Raw genomic sequence first — 17,751 nt, 5'->3', positions numbered from 1 at the left:
TTAGGTCTGTATGATTTCTGCCCTTTATTGTGCCCATCTTTGCATGAAATGTTCCCTTGGTATCTCTAATTTTCTTGAAGAGATCCCTAGTCTTACCCATTCTGTTGGTTTCCTCTATTTCTTTGCATTGTTCACTTAAAAGAGCTTTCTTATGTCTCTTGATATTCTCTGGAATTCTGCATTCAGATGGGTATATCTTTCCTTTTCTCCTTGCCTTTTGCATCTCTTTTCTCAGCTATTTGTAAGACCTCCTCAAACAACCATTTTGCCTTTTTGTATTTGTTTTCTTGGGGATGGCTTTGATCACTGTCTCCTAGACAGTGTTACAAACCTCCTCCATAGTTCTTCCAGCACTGTATCAGATTTAATCCCTTGAATCTGTTTGTCACTTTCACTGTATAATCATAAGGGATTTGATTTAGGTCATACCTGAATGGCCTGGTGGTTTTCCCTATGTTCTTCAATTTAAGTCTGAATTTTGTAGTAAGGAGTTCATGATCTGAGTCACAGTCAAGCTCCCATCTTGTTTTTGGTGACTGGTAACCATTGGAGCATTTTAAATAGGAGTGTGATTCACTGATTTGTATTGCTCTAAATGTGCTGTTTGGAAAATTACTGGAGTATGAAGAGGCAACATTGAAAGCAGAGAGACCAATTAGAAGGCCAGAATGATACTGCAGGTAATAGAGCTGGATAATTTGGGCCAAAATTGTAGCAGGATTCTAATTAGAAGTGATTAAAATTGAGAAAGGTTTTGGCAATAGGGTTGATAGGCCTTAGTGAGCTTATTGGAGGAGGAAATGGCAACCCACTCCAGTATTCTTGCTGGGAAAATCCCGTGGACAGAGGAGCCTGGCAGGCTACAGTCCATGGGGTTGCAAAGATTCAGATATGACCAAGCGACTGAGCACGGTGAGTTTATATCCTAGGTATGGCCAACAAATGTGTCAAGATGGCCATTGCACTTTTTTGGACTTACAAAACACTTACCAGGGTATCTGTAAAAAGATCTATTGCCCCCACAAGTTATTCTGATTGTGTGTATACCAGCTATACTGGGTTGTCTGTGTATACAGTAAGGAATTAGTAATAAGTAAGTGGAAAATTCTGAAAGAGATGGAAATACCAGACCACTTGACCTGCCTCTTGAGAAACCTATATGTAGGTCAGGAAGCAACAGTTAGAACTGGACATGGAACAACAGACTGGTTCCAAATAGGAAAAGGAGTATATCAAGGCTGTATATTGTCTCCCTGCTTATTTAACTTATATTCAGAGTACATCATGAGAAACACTGGGCTGGAAGAAGCACAAGCTGGAATCAAGGTAGCCAGGAGAAATATCAATAACCTCAGATATGCAGATGACACCACCCTTATGGCAGAAAGTGAAGAGGAACTAAAAAGCCTCTTGATGAAAGTGAAAGAGGAGAGTGCAAAAGTTGGCTTAAAGCTCAACATCCAGAAAACGAAGATCATGGCATCTGGTCCTATCACTTCATGCAAAATAGATGCGGAAACAGTGGAAACAGTGTCAGACTTTATTTTTGGGGGCTCCAAAATCACTGCAGATGGTGACTGCAGCCATGAAATTAAAAGACACTTACTCCTTGGAAGAAAAGTTATGACCAACCTAGATAGCATATTAAAAAGCAGAGACATTACTTTGCCGACAAAGATCCATCTAGTCGAGGCTATGGTTTTTCCTGTGGTCATGTATGGATGTGAGAGTTGGACTGTGAAGAAAGCTGAGCGCCGAAGAATTGGTGCTTTTGAACTGTGGTGTTGGAGAAGACTCTTAAGAATCCCTTGGACTGCAAGGAGATCCAATCAGTCTATTCTAAAGGAGATTAGCCCTGGGTGTTCTTTGGAAGGAATGATGCTAAAGCTGAAACTCCAGTACTTTGGCCACCTCATGAGAAGAGCTGACTCATTGGAAAAGACTCTGATGCTGGGAGGGATTGGGGGCAGGAGGAGAAGGGGATGACAGAGGATGAGATGGGTAGATGGCATCACTGACTCAATGGACACGAGTCTGAGTGAAATCTGGGAGTTAGTGATGGACAGGGAGGCCTGGTGTGCTGCAGTTCATGGGGTCGCAAAGAGTCAGACATGACTGAGCGACTGAACTGAACTGAAGCCCTTGCTAGACCTCATCTACAGGGAAACAGAGGGCCGTTAGTCCCACATTTAAAATGCCAACTGAATGAAGAACTTTGAGAGTGTCTCAGGTTCTCATGTCCTTCAGGCTGAATGACAGGTGGTGAGGCAGGCTTGGTGGTGGCCCTTGACTTGGACTTATCAGCTCAGTCTAACATAACCATATGTATGCCCAGAAAATAAAAGCAAGTCCTGAACAATTTCACTTGTTCTGTTACGGCAAATAACTCTGTTTATTCTCATCTCTCCTACTCTCAGATTTCTGACTCTGTGGTCAACCTCTGTACCCACTTCTAGCCTTCTTGTTTGGACACCCGTTATGTCTCCCCCTGGAACCTGGTTCTCACCTCTGCTTTCCTGTCTGATCCCAGCATCCTCTTTCCCAGCTCCCTACTCTCCCAAACACAAGCTGTTAAAATTTTTTCTGCTGAAATTGTGGCCACAGAGGCCCACTAATGTGGTGGCTCAGACTTGTGCCCCAAGGATTGTTTTGTTTAGTTGGTTACTACTCTGCAGCCCAAAAGACCACAACCTTTTGCCTGAAATTGACTTAAAGATAGACAAGTGCTTCCTGCACTCTTCCAGTGGGCAGGCTCAGAGATATCTGTGCAAAAGTGAACCAATGATCTTTTTTATAGTATGGTTTCAACTGAGATACATTAAGGTTGATTAAATACAGGGGATCAATTGGCTCAATAAATAAGATATTAAAACTGTATCCAGGGCACAAACAAAGAAATGGGGAAGCACAGAGTTCTTTCGAGAGACACGTGAAAACTAAAAATTGTCAGCTCAAAATAATCTGCATTTCCTTCTTGCCTGTAGGAATTTCAGTTTGGCTCTTCCAGATATTTCCATTTGCTCTGTTCCTCTCCCCCAGTTGAATTTTGGGGTGCTCCGCAGCATCTAACAATTCATATATTAAGAAAATAACACTGAATTCTTGCTTTATGCCGTGCACTGGCTCCACATTGGGGATATAAGGATGAGTAAATTGCAGTGGCTTTCTGACTCATTTCTACTTCTGCTTCCCTAATCCATCACACTGCCACCTGAATCCCATCATCTCCGTTCCTGAGAAACTTAGCAGTGCTATAAATGCTTAATAAATACCTTGTGAATAAATGGAAATTACTTCCAAGTTTCTTTTATTCATAGAATCTTTGCAATAAACTTTTGTATTTCTTTTCCTCCAAATCAAATCTCATATTTCACACTTATTAATACATTAATTTTTTTCTTGCCCTAATGGTTGCAGCTCTTTCATGTTTACAGTCTTCTGCATTTTTCATTTCCTTCATTGATTTAATCTTATAGGTCTCTTGTTCTAGAGAAAAAAAATTAAGCTACATGCTTGACCTTATGGCATGGTGTATGTATAGCTCTGCTTCTGGATGTGATGCCATGTGTGTATATGCCTTTAATTATTTATCAGCTTTATTGTTGAACAAGCCCATTGTCTTACTTATGCTTATAAAGTTTGGTAATATACTGTGACCTAAAGTTCAGATAGGTAGCTTTAACATTATTCATTGGTCCTTGAGGGTCTACATTTTACTCTGTTAATGTATCTTATGTATTTTGTTTGGCTACGTGTCACAATTTCATCATTCACTAATAAATGCATTAAATTATCAAGGTTTCTGAAACACAAAATTAAGATTAAAAAAAGAACCTTTTATGTTCTTTTTATCCAGTTACTACAAAGAACTTCAGTGTTCTATAGATTTATGTCCATCCTTCCTTTTTCACTCCTTCCGTTCTTCCTTCCTTCTTACCATCCTTCCATCTTTCTGTCCTTCCAGCCTTCTTTTCTCTTTCTTGTTCCTGCTGAGATTTGAGATATTTCCTTCCCTATATGTTGAGAAACTTGAAATTATGGCAGGGACTCAAGTACTGTCTGTCCCACCTCCTTTGGCTTTAATATGGCCATGGTGTAAGACAGAGGGGCTTTGAAGTTAGAGAAAATTATGCTCAGTCAGTTTTTCCACTTTCTAAGTATGTAATGTGAGCAAGTTTTTTTTTTTTTAAACTTAGCCTCAGTTTACTCATCTGTGAAATAGAGATAACATTGTGTTCAGTGCTGGCATAAAAATAAATTAGAAAATGCATTTAAGTGTTCAACACAATACCTAGCATATGAATACTTTTGAAGTGATAATACTAATCTTCCCTTTGCAAGTCCCGTTCGAGAAGGATCAGTCAACACAGCAGCATGCCTGTGCTTCTCCCTCCCAGGCATTCACACATACCTCTCCCCTGCATCTAAGGAATACAAGCCCACAATAAGAGTACTCAGAGAAGTATTCCTAGTTCTCTTTCTTGCTGTCTCATTATCTGCTGGTGATGGTAGCATAGTTCCTGGAGAGGATGGTCTTTTGCCTGTTGAATGACCATCTTCTTGACTTGGCCAGTGGAGTCCTAGAGAGGATGTTCTTATTCTGAAAGTGAAAATCACTTCAGTCATGTTCGATTCTGTGGTCCTATGGACTGTAGCTCTCCAGGCTCCTCTGTGCTTGTAAATCTCCAGGCAAGAATACTGGAGTGGATTGCCATTCCCTTCTCCAGGAGATCTTCCCAACCCAAGGATCAAACCCAGGTCTTCTGCATTGCAGGCAGATTCTTTACCAACTGAGCCAGCAGGGAAGCCCACTTAACTCTCAGCTCACTAGCACATTTTGGGTAAATGCTACTCCTTCAGATGTGTGGCTCTTAAAATATACTTTTGGATGTTCTAAAAGCTTAGGGTAAGATCATGGGAGAAAGTGGCTGAGACAGAGTAGAGAACAAATCAGTATGTTTAACATTGTAGAGAAAAGGTCAAGAACCGAAGAGCCAGGATATCAGATGGATTATCTATTTGACTATCAAAATCAATAGGAAATACACTAGAAATACTGTTGGAATGACAGTGAGCCAAAAGCTAAAATCAAGGAATGAAAGGGAGTGACTTTGGGGAGCCTTAAATCCTGCAATAAGGAAGGCAGGTGGGTGATAGAGTTGAATGGTATGTGACTCAGAGCAGAGGATTTAGGGGGAGGGCAGGCAGAGAAGCAACGCAGAACAAGAAGGGCTTCTACCAGGCCTCATGTTTGAAGGGTGTGGAAGAGTCATCATCTAAGAGGGCTACAGGGAAAGCAGCATCCTCAGGGGAAAATACAGATTCAATTTAAATAAGAAAGTAGAGGAAGTTGAAGAAAGTGTCAGAGAAGAGATTCAAGATCTGGGGAGTTTGCTGAGGTCTACACATATGTTCTATAGGGCTCAGTGATGGGTTACAATTTCTGGAGGTAAGATAGAAGCTTGGAGTCCATCGTCATCATCATCATCTCTCCCTTGCATACATCCTCAGGTCCTTGCCTCCCTCTCACTTCAGCAGCCTTGCCTGGCTAATCCACAGCACTGATAAATCCAATTCTTTGCCTGTTCCATGCCTGTAAAACCATGTGGCTGGGCGCTTGTCAAATTAATGATCATAACCTCAAGTGGGCCCATAATGCTGCCTGGCAATCATACTAGATTTTCCTAGTCATTTTCTGTTTCATTTCCCCTAGATGATTATTGCATGTCTTCAGTCTCCTTACATATTTCACCATCTCCTCCCTACTCTTGACTTTCAACTGTTGACCTTACTTCCTAGTTCAGAAAAGAAACAGAAGAAAATAGAGCTTTCAAAAGCTTTCACCGCCACACCTACCTACTCTTTGCCATAGTATCCGTATACTCTGCTTTCTTTCCTATTAACCTAACTGCTTTGTAAGTCTTTTTCTTATATCGGTTTTACCCTCTCTGAGTCATTGTCTTATACATGAAAATATGCTTGTATTGCATATTTAAAATATGCAATTTAAAAAATAATTCTCCTTGACTCCACCTTCGTCTCTAACTATAGCCTTATTTCAGTTAAACTTCACAGCAAAACTTTTTGGAAGAGTTGTCTATATTCTATCAATAGTTTCTGTCTTCCCATTCTTTTTGTTTGTTTATTTTTTTAACTCAAGCCAGTCATATTTCTGCTTCTCAAATTTCATAAACACATTTCTCTATACTTACCTGGTTTAACATTCAGGAACAGAGTTAACCAGTCTCTCCTCCTTGAAATACCTTATTCACTTTAAAATATTTGTCAAGAACTGTGCAATATCTTAGATTTTACCCTGTTTGTAAGCCAGCAATTTAGCTTGCCAGTTTCATGAATGGTGTGAGGTGAATGTGATAACCACTACACTACAGAAACTCCATTAGTTTCATGAATGGTGGTAGAAGGCATAAGACTTATGGATCAGAGACAAGTAAATTGTCTGTAATAAACACAGCAATAGCAGTAGCCACAGTAGGAGTCTTTTTGTACTGGTTCCCTTAGCCCCAGTCACTCTGAGGCAATGTGAAAGGGGGCAAACTACAGCTCCCGGCATGGTAGGCTGTATTATGAGAAAGGAAGCCTGATCTTAGAGAATGCAAATCTTTTATGATGGGCAATTAGCATGCCTTCTCTTTGCTCCAGAGGGAAGCAGTATCAAGTGTTCAAGGTCGTTTGCTATACAGACATTCCTGAAAAAGATCATGTGGAACTGTCATATTATATAACATATCTTATCACTAATTATCAAGATAGGCAGTGCCTTGCTTGCAATGTGTACAGAAGCATGAGAGACCCATGGAGAGCTGTCTCACAATTCCTCCCTCTCTGACCACTTCTTTTCTGTCTTCTCTGCTGATTCCGCTTCATTCCCTCAGGCTCTAAGTACTGTAGCCATTAGTTCCTGTAGCTACTTAATTTAAATTTTCAACTATTCCGTTGCATTAGCCATGTTTCAGGTGTTCAGTAGCCACATGAATGGCACAGATATATAAAATATTTCATCATCTCAGGCAGTTCTATTGAAGAGCACCTAGGCTTAGCCTTGGTTGCTTCTTCTTATTCTGTTCCTATATAGAAACAGAGATTTCTGTAGAATCTTAAAGAAAAGATTTATTGTAGGGTATATATGTATTTCTTTTCTTTCTATATTCCCTCCCTTGGTGATCTCATCTAGTCTCAAGGCTTTAACTATGAGTCTCGGATTTATACCAGCCTAAATCTCTCCCCAGAAGTCTAGGTTTAATTCTCTAACAGCATTCTGCACATCTTTATCTGAATGTCTAGTAGGCACCTCAAAAGTAACAGCCAAAATTGAATTACTGACCTTCTTGCCACCACTGCTTCATCTCCCACCAATAAATCGGGTCTTCCTGCAATCTTCCCAGTCTGAATTATCTCAGTTTTCTTCTTCCAGTTGTTCAGGAAAACAAACAACGGTTTAAAAAAAAATCAACCCTTAGATTCACTCTTGACCTCTCTCTTTTCCACAAAGCCCTCACATGTGTCCCATTGGCTCTTGTTTCAAAATATATCCAGGATCTGACTTTTCACCTTTCCTCTACTGTCACTTGGTTCAAGCCAACATCATCTTTTGCCTGGAATATTCTAGGCAAATTTGGCCCCCTTTTTTGGTCTCCCTACTTCTACCCTTGTCCCCTGTAGTCTGTTCCCATAAGAGCAACTAAAATGATCTTGTTTTAAAAGTAAGTCAGACCACGTAATTTCTCTCCTTAAAATTCCTTAGTAGCTTCCTATCTCACTCAGTAAAAGTCAAAGTCTAGTCACACTGGCATTCTCACCTTGCTAAAATATTAAGACATGTTCCCACCTCAGAGCCTTTATAGTTGATATTCTTTCTATCATGCCCCCTTCCCCACAACCAAGCTCCACACATTTGCTTTTTCCCTCATGATACTGACTTATTGAAGAGACCTGGCCAGTTGTCTTACAGAATGAGCCATATCATGAACTTCTTTGTTTACCTATGGTGGTTTAAAACTTATTTCTCTATTGCCTATATTTCCTATAATTGAATGTTAAATCTGAAAGTTTGATTAAAGCTAAATATTCTTGGCAAGGAAAGTCCATGCATGATATTCAGGCTTCATATTGCATCCAATTGGGAGGTACAAATTATCTGATTACCCCACCATTAGTGATTCTGAGTTTAACTAAGGTGTTTTGGTGGTGACTTTCAGATCCCTTCATTATAAATTTACATTTTTACCTTTGTGATTAACAATCTGCATGGTGAATGTTATTTTTTTAATCACATGATTTTTAAAAATAATTTTGAGCTATTTGTATTTTTCAAAAAAATATTTTTTAGAGATCCATCCAGTATATATTGGGTTGGCCAAAGAGTTCATTCAGTTTTTTTCTATAAGATGGCTTTATTAGGGCTTAGTGTATTTAACTTCATTCAACACAGTTTTGTTAGGTTGTATTGTTACAGCTGTCATATCAGCGCACATTTTTTAGAAAACTTACCAAAATAGGTGAATTTTTGTGTAGCCATTTTAATATTGAAAATGGAAGAAAAGAAGCAGTATTTTCAGCATATTATGCTTTATTATTTCAAGAAAAGTAAAAACGCAACTGAAATGTAAGGAAAGATTTTTGCAGTGTATAGAGAAGGTGCTGTGGCTGATGGAACATGTCAAGTGAAAAGTGAAAGTGAAAGTCACTCAGTTGTGTCCGACTCTTTGAGACCCTATGCACTATACAGTCCATGGAATTTCCCAGGCCAGAATACTGGAGTGGGTAGCCTTTCCCGTCTCCAGGGAATCTTCCCACCCCAGGGATCGAACCCAGGTCTCCTGCATTGCAGGTGGATTCTTTACCAGCTGAGCCACAAGGAAAGCCAAAGAGTACTGGAGTGTGTAGGCTATCCCTTCTCCAGTAGATCTTCTCAACTTAAGAATCGAACTGGGGTCTCCTCATTGCAGGTGGATTCTTTACCAACTGAGCTATGAGGGAAGCCTGAACATGTCAAAAGTGGTTTGCAGAGTTGCATGCTAGAGATTCTTTGCTGGATGATGCTTTATGGTAGAACAGTTGAAGTTGATAGCGATCAAACTGAGACATTAATTAAGAACAATCAACACTACACTAAGGGAGATAGCCAACTTAGTCAAAATATCCAAATCAGTAAACATTTGAAAGTCATTTACACCAGCTTGGTTATGTTAAATTGCTCTGATCTTTGGATTCCACATAAGTTAATCGAAAAAGAACTTCTTAACCATATTTACACATGTGATTCTCTACTGAAACATAACCAAAACATTCCGTTTTTTAAGACAAATTGTGATAGGTGATGAAAAGTAAATACTGTACAATAATGTGGAACAGAAGAGATCATGGGGCAAGCGAAATGAACCACCATCAACCACACCAAAGGCCAGTCTTTATCCAAAGAAGGTGATGTTGTGTATATGGTGGGATTGGAAGGGAGTCCTCTGTTATGAGCTCCTTCCAGAAAACCAAATGGTTAATTCCAGCAGGTACTGTTCCTAGTTAGACCAACTGAAAGCAGCAGTTGATCATAAGTGTCCAAAATTTGTGAATAGAAGCTTATAATCTTTCATCAGGATAAGCAAGACTGCGTGTTTCTTTGATGACCAGGCAAAAACTGTTACAGCTTCACTGGAAAATTCTGATTCATCCACCATATTCATCAGATATTGCATTCCATTTATTTTGGTCTTTAAAAAATTCTCTTAATGGAAAAATATCAATTCCCTAAAAGACTAAAAAGCACCTGGAACAGTTCTTTGCTCAAAAAGAGAAAAAGTTTTGCAAAGATGGAATTATGAAGTTGCCTGAAAAATGGCAGAAGATAGTGGAACAAAACAGTGAATACATTGTTCAATGAAGTTCTTGGTGAAAATGAAAAATGTGTTCTTTATTTTTATTAAAAAACGGAAGGAACTTTTTGGCCAACCTAGTAAAGCAGATAACAGCAGAGCTATTCTAATTGCAGTGGGAAGTGGCTAGTATTGGCAGCTTCCAAGGGAACTCTGAGGAGCTCAGTTTGTAATTCACAGAGCCCAGCCAAGCGCTGGAGGAAGCGAGGCCTGAAGAGGGTCCATGAAGTCTTAAGGTGGCCTAGCGTCTTATGAGAAAGGGTCAGTGTGCTTTGTGTTAGAGCACAGTGTGTCACTTCCTGGGAAAGCCGCAGTTATGGATGGTCACCAGAATGGCACTTGGTTTTCCCTGGCAGTCCACCCACTGCTTTTGTTTGTCTGGGTGCTGTCTTTGACATTCTATCTGTTCTGCAGATGTGAAGATTTGAAATTACTTCATTTTTAGTGTGTGTTGGGCTGCAGTCTTTTCTTTTTTTTTTTTCCAGCTTCCCTTTTGGAAATTCTTCATCCACAAAGAATTCCAGAATCAGACATTATTCATCTTGTGTCTGGAACACTAAAATCTCATGAGCTTCCATGTCTTACCTCTTTCCACCTTTAAAATATTGAAAATACTGCCACAGCTGAAGTCGGTTTTATTATTTGCTTGCTGCTTGCTTCCTTTATGCACCTTTCTTATCATAGAGCTTTAATGTGCCTTAGTAAAGAGCTGAACAAGTAAATTTGGTATGTCCACAGATTGTATCTAGGATGTATGCCATTGATTTTCATTTTCATGAAAAGGTGTTTTCCTATCTTAAGTGGAAAAGGCAGATAATAAACTATAATTGTCTCACTTTTGTTTTAAAAATTGATAAATATTTGCAAAATTCCACATGTCTATTTATGTGTATGTTTATGTGTGTGCTGAAAGTCGAAAAGAGAAAATCTTCATATTGATACTGTCTCTGGGTGTGATCTTTATTTTCCTCTTTGTATTTTCTCTTTCTCTTTTTTTTTTTCCAGCAGTCATGTCTTATTTCTCAGTCATTACTTTTACAAAGATTAAGACTGTTGTTTAAGAAATAAGCAGTTATTTAACTTCAATCTGTCAAATCCAAGCCACGTTCAAAGCAGTTCCAGACTCCTCCTCAGCTACTGCCATCCATGCCATCTTTGGGGATTTTTCTCTGGTCTGTTATCGTCCCATTCAAGCAAGTTTTCCCCTGACTCAGGTTTCTATTTATTTTATTCCAGGTTCCTGGTCATCACCTAGAATTGCCCACTTGCCTCTGGAGAGCTTCTCTGCTCACTTGTACCGCAATAAACTTGTCAGAAAAAGAAAGGTGGATGTAAAAATTATGTTCTAAAAGGAACTGTCACTAGAATGTGATTTCCATCAAGGCCCAGAAGTGCCCCCCAGTATATCCCTGTATACCCCAGTTGAATGGATTGGTTTATTCTTTTTTTGCCTCATTTATTTTGTCAGTTCCTATAGTCAGGAGCTTTGCTTATTTTCTGTGATACCCTAAACATTTGGGGTACTTAGTATACATTAATAAATAGTCCTTTTTTCTTTTTAAAGATCCATAATTACTTAATAAAACTGAATGTGGGATCTGTTGTCAGCTTTGGCCAGAATTTGTACTTGCACAGGGATCCAGAAAAGAACAGGATTTAAAGATAACTTATGGATTTCCCTTGTGACTCAGTGGCAAAGAATCTGCCTGCCGGCGCAGGAGAGGCAGGTTCGATCCCTAATCGGGAAAGATCCCACATGCTAAGCCCGTGCACCACAACTTTTGAGCCTGTGCTCTAGAGCCTGGGAGCCACAACTACTGAGCCCATGTGAGGCTCCACAGCAAGAGAAGCCACAAGAGTGAGTAGCTCCTGCTCCCCACACCTAGAGAAAAGTCCACACAGCAACAGAGACCCAGCACCAAAAAGAAAGAAAGAAATTTTAAAAAGGAAATAAAGATAACTTACATTCAGATTGTACTCATAGATTCGTGATCACAGGGAGTCACATAAGCCTTTGAGCTGCCTTCATTTGCAGCCTCACTGATTCTCTTCTGAAATCTCTCTGCAGAGCCCTTCTGCCTGCTCTGCCTGGCTTTGGTCTTGCCTCCCCAGCTCTGTCCTCCGCAGCGCTACACAGTGATATGCCCACAGTGTAAACCTGACTGAGTCCCCCCACTCCCAATGAAGCCGCTCGGGGATTCTCTGATGCTGTTGCCTCTTCCCCACCCTTTTAGTGGTAGCACCTAGAAGCCTCTCTTCACACTTAACATTGAAATAACACCAAACTCCCAGGAGCTCCTCATATCTCCCAGACCACCTCCTCCTGTCTGGCCCTCTTTATCCACAAGGCATCTTCCCTTTCTTTCAGCAGCCACTGCTTCTGATCCATTCCAAACTGGGCTTGGCAGTCCTGCTCTCTGGGGTGCATTCCTTGATATAAAAAATATTCTTTTCTCTGCCTGCTTACACTGTAAGCTCGCTTGAGGCAAAATTATAGGATTTGTAGTTTACTTGTCTTGAAGAGTACCTGGCTTGTAGTAGCATCAAATGTTTATTAAGCTGGGTTGTATATATGTTCTTCTAAATCATCCAAATGATTTTCATCTACAGAATGTGATTTTATCTTTATATAATCTGCTCCAAAATAAGAAAAGCCTTAGAAAAGGGAAATATATGAATCAGAATAACTTAAAGTACTACCAGCAATGGAGATAGCTATTGTTGATGTTTTGGAATGTATTATAGAGAATTTTTTAATTATAAAATGGTCAAAGTTTAACCACCAAACTTCCCAGGTAGCTCAAAGGTAAAGAGTCCACCTACCAGTGCAAGAGATGCAGGAGATTCCAGTTTGATCCCTGGGTCAGGAAGATTCCCTGGAGAAGGAAATGGCAACCCACTCCAGTATTCTTGTCTGGCAAATCACATGAGCAGAAGACGCTGGTAGGTTACAGTCCATGGGGTTGCAAAGTCAGACGCGACTGAGTGAGTGAGCATGCACGCATGCACAAAGTTTACCTTCATTATTTGCCACTTAGAGCCAGTACTCAGAAATCAGTAGTTTTGCAAATTACATGCATTAAAAATTAATAGCCAGTTCAGGGACTTCCCTGGTGGTCCAGTGGCTGAGTCTCCGTACTCCTAATGCAAGGGGCCCAGGTTTGATGCCTGGTCAGGGATCTAGGTCCCACATGCTACAACCAAGAGTTCACATGCCACAACTAAAGCTCTTGTGTGCCTCAGCTAAAGCCCAGCACAGCCTAATAAATAAATATTTTTTAAAAATTAATAGCCACTTTATTGTGCTTCCCATATCAAAAAAAATACAAAATAGTTTTTAGGTAAAATTTAGTTGCTTTTTTGTAATTCAAAGCAAGAAAGAATGTTTTGCTTTTCTTGTGTTCCCTGGACCCCAGAACCATCTCTTGTCCTATTTTTCCAGAAGAGAAGGCGAATCCCAGTGAGGGCATTGACTTGACCATCTTACTGAGCTTGTCAGTGCAGAAGTAAAAGCTTGGACGAGAAACTCCTGCCTGCCCACCTGGTGCTTTTTCCCTCAGCCACATTTCCTCCTTCTCCACTGAAGTAAAGAAAAAAGTAAGTCTTTAAGCACTTCCTAGTTCCTGTATGCTCAAATTAGGCCTGCTGCTGAGATGTTCTTATTTTACTTTTAGTCTCATCAAGACATCAGCATTAAACCTAGAACATTAATTGTTCTTTCATGTTCATATATATAATTTCTTTGAGCATCAGAAAAATACTGCCTTCTATGAGATTTCTTAATTTATTTTCTCAACAATTTTGAAGTGAACACAACAGATAAAATATTCCAGGTCTCCTTTTTTTATCCTACAAGTAGCTCTGTAGTATATGTTTTTGTATCCCTCTAAATTGTTCTCTTGGGATCAGTTTCCATACTGAGTCATCCACTACAGAGTGCCGGTGTTTTCCAGGCAGATTATCTTATTATCTCTAAATGACTCATTCCTTCTGAATCATCACACCTTATGTACTGTGTTAAAAAAAAAAAAAAGTTTTAGGCACTTTTCTATAATTTTTCCTTATCTAGTCTCCAGAATGTCCTATTTAAATAACACGGATATTCAAACAGTCATCCCTTGTGTCTATGATTTATGCAGATCATTTTCTTCTTGAACCCTTTCATCAGCTGAGATAAGTGGTGGAAGTTCTTTACCTCATACTCTCTGCTCCAGGTGTTTCCTGAAATAGAACACACAAATAGCAACATAAAAATTTGTGTAACATCATTCTCTATTTTCCATCATTATATGTATGCTGTTTAAGGTTTTATTAACTCCTCAAATTTCTACATGAAATTAGGGAGAAACATGTACAAAAGAAAAGTATAGTTTTAATGTTTATTGGTACACAAGCTCTTTGGAATTCAGAATGTTGGAAGAATGTAGCACTTTCCTCCCTTGACTTCCATGTCACATTTGGCTGGTTCTCTTCCTGCCTTTTGAAAATGCATTCTCTGTCTCCTTCCTTGCATCCTTCTCTTCACCCTGTACATATCAGCCTTCCTCAGAGTTTTGTCTTTGTCTCATTTCTCATTCTGTGCAGATCAGTCTTGTCCACTCTTTTGGCTTTAAAACCTTTATCTGACACTTACTCCCAAGTTTTTATTTTCAACTCCTGTCTCTTTACTGCCATGTATATTCGTCTGAATGGGAAGTATCTCTTCTGGATGCCCTACAAAAACAGCCCATGCCTGAAGCTGAATTTCAGTTTTCTCACCCTTCTTCCATCACATTAGCTAAATAAAGGGTAAAAATTATGTGACCATCTCAACAGGTTCAAAATAGATATTTAACAGAACTGAACCACCTCATGAGATTTTTTAAAAATCTCAACAAGCTAGAAATAGAACTTTCTCCATTGAGAATAATGTTTGCTGTGGGTTTGTCATATATAGCTTTTATTATGTTGCGGTATCTTCCTTCTATTCCTGCTTTCTGGAGAGTTTTTATCATAAATGGATGTTGAATTTTGTCAAAGGCTTTCTCTGCATCTATTGAGATAATTATATGGCTTTTATTTTTCAATTTGTTAATGTGGTGTATTACATTGATTGATTTGCAAATATTGAAGAATCCTTGCATCCCTGGGTACATATACACAATGGAGTATTACTCAGCCATTAAAAAGAATACATTTGAATCAGTTCTAATGAGGTGGATGAAACTGGAGCCTATTATACAGAGTGAAGTAAGCCAGAAAGAAGAACACCAATACAGTATACTAACGCATATATATGGAATTTAGAAAGATGGCAACGATAACCCTGTATGCGAGACAGCAAAAGAAACACAGATGTATAGAATAGTCTTTTGGACTCTGTGGAAGAGGGAGAGGTGGGATGATTTGGGAGAATGGCATTGAAACATGTATAATATCATATAAGAAACTAATCGCCAGTCCAGGTTCGATGCAGGATACAGGATGCTTGGGGCTGGTGCACTGGGATGACCCAGAGGGATAGTATGGGGAGGGAGGTGGGAGGGGGCTCAGGATGGAGAACACATGTACACCCGTGGCGGATTCATGTCGATGTATGGCAAAACCAATACAATATTGTAAAGTAATTAGCCTCCAATTAAAATAAATTTAAATTTTTTAAAAAAAGAACTTTCTCAATCTGATAAAGGATATCTACTAAAAAACCTGCAGCTGTCATCATGGTGAAAGACTGAGTACTTTTCCCTAAGATCAGATACAGGGCAAGGATTTCTGAACTCATATTTCTATTCAGTATTGTTCTGAAGATTCTAACCAGTGCAATAGTCAGTACGGCAGTAAGTATTGGAAAGGGAAAAAGTAAAACTCTCTAGTCTCAGACAATACAATAGTCTATATGGAAAAATCCCAAGGAATTTACCCCCCTCCCAAATCCTTTAATAAATGAATTTAGCCAAGTGGCAAGTGATAAGATCAACATACATAAATCAACTGTATTTTTCTATACCAACAACAAACACAGTGGAAAATGAAATCAGTATAACAGTACCATTTGTATTAGCATCATAAAACATGAAATATTTGGGAGTAAATTTAATGAAAGGCCTATAGACGTTGCTTAGAGAAATGAAAAAGCATGTAAATATAAGGAGAGATACATTTATGTTCATGGATTATAATGATTGGAGACTTGATATTATTAAGGTCTCCAGTGTCACCAGTGATTTAGATTAAATGAAATTCCAGTCAGTACCCCTGCATGTTTCTTTGTGAAAATAGGCACAGTGATTCCAGTATCATATGGAAGTGTAGAGGACCTAGAATAGCTGAAACAAATCTGAAAAAGAAGAAATGGTGCATTTACATTATTATCTTAAGGCTTACTATAAAGCTACAATAATTAAGACAGAATGGTATTGGTATATACAAAGACAAAAAGAATAGAGAATCCAGAAATAAATCTATATGTATGGTGATTTGCTTTTCAACAGAGGCTCCAACACAGTTCAGTGGGGACAGGATAGTCTTTTGAACAAGTGATGCAGGATAATGTTGAAATTTAGCCTCATTCCATACATGAAAATTAATTCAAAATAGATCATAGACCTAAACATACACTTGAAACCTTAAAGCATCTATGACCTTAAGATAGACAGAAATCTTAAGACAGGATACAAATTTATTAATGACAGAAGATAATTTGATTAATTGGATTAATCAAATTAGTAGAATTAAAATTGGAATTAAAATCTCCTATTCTTCAAAAGCTGCTGCTCAGAAACTGGATAGGAAAGCCACAGACCAAGAGACAATATGTACATCTAAAATATGTAAATGAGCTTTTACTCTAGTCAAAAGCAACCCAAAAGATGTGAATAGAAACTTCACCAAAAAAAGATGCATATGAATTGCTAATAATAACCATATGATACTTTGTTGTAGAGCAGAAACTAGCATAACATTATAAAGCAACTGTACCCCAATATTTTAAAAAGCGTATGAAAATTGCTCAACATCATTAGTCATCAGGGAAATGCAAATTAAAACCACAGTGGGATACCACTTCACACCTGCTGCTGCTGCTAAGTCACTTCAGTCGTGTCTGACTCTGTGCAACCCCATAGACAGCCTCCTACCAGGCTCCTCTGTCCCTGGGGTTCTCCAGGCAAGAACACTGGAGTGGGTTGCCATGTCCTTCTCCATCACCCCTGCTAAAATGGCTAAAATTAAGGAAACTGACAAGTATCCAAAAGGTTGTAGGGCCCCTAGAGCTCTTGAGTGTTGTTGATGAGACCATAAAATGGCAGAACCACTTTGAAAAACTATTTTACAGGTTTTTTATATAATGTACACTTCTCATGGCTCATTAATTCCATTGTTAGTTACCCAAAAGAAATGAATGCTCATTGACAAAAAATACTTTTAATTGAAAGTTCTTAGCAGTTTTAATTCATAATAGTCCAAACTAGAAAGAACCCAAATGTCCATTAACTGAATAGATAAGATGAATTTGGGTATATTTAATTATATAGTAGAATATCTGCTAAGCAGTAAAAAGGTATATTCTATTGATGCATGTGGTAACATGGATGAATCTCAAAGCCATTATGCAAAATGAAAGAAGCCAGGCTGAAAATGTATGTACATGTCGTATATACACCTCTTCAATCATGTGAAGATCGAGAACTGGCAGAACAAATCTATGGTGATAGGACTCAGATGAGCAGTTGTCAAATATTGCAGGGTAGGAAAATTGATTGGGAAGGGGCACAAAAATAGTTTTAGGGCAATGTAAATTTTCCCTCTCTTCTAGGACAGTGTTTCTTGCTAAATCTCCTTGAACTATGCATCTAATATGAACATTTTTACTCTGTAAATTATA

General features: G+C 38.8%; 1 protein-coding gene across 4 annotated transcripts in view; it reads left to right on the top strand.

Moving 5' to 3' along the window:
- The window catches only part of PPP2R3A (protein phosphatase 2 regulatory subunit B''alpha), a 242,842-nt gene that overhangs the window by 35,749 nt on the left and 189,342 nt on the right, over nt 1-17,751 (top strand). Inside the window, exons 1-2 of one of the 4 annotated variants that reach the window (XM_013966138.2) lie at nt 10,768-11,215; nt 13,333-13,487. The exons of 1 other annotated variant lie outside the window; for it this stretch is intronic. The gene's annotated coding sequence lies outside the window, so the exon portion shown is untranslated. Of the gene's footprint in view, nt 1-10,767; nt 11,216-13,070; nt 13,488-17,751 lie in introns of those variants that run through there. 2 more of the 4 variants (XM_018050870.1, XM_005675537.3) reach the window with 2 other exon arrangements.

Source organism: Capra hircus, chromosome 1 (genome assembly GCF_001704415.2).
Source record: "Capra hircus breed San Clemente chromosome 1, ASM170441v1, whole genome shotgun sequence".
Taxonomy (NCBI): Eukaryota; Metazoa; Chordata; class Mammalia; order Artiodactyla; family Bovidae; genus Capra; species Capra hircus.
The sequence above is the reverse complement of the archived record's forward strand: the minus strand, read 5'-3'. Positions and strand labels throughout refer to the sequence as shown.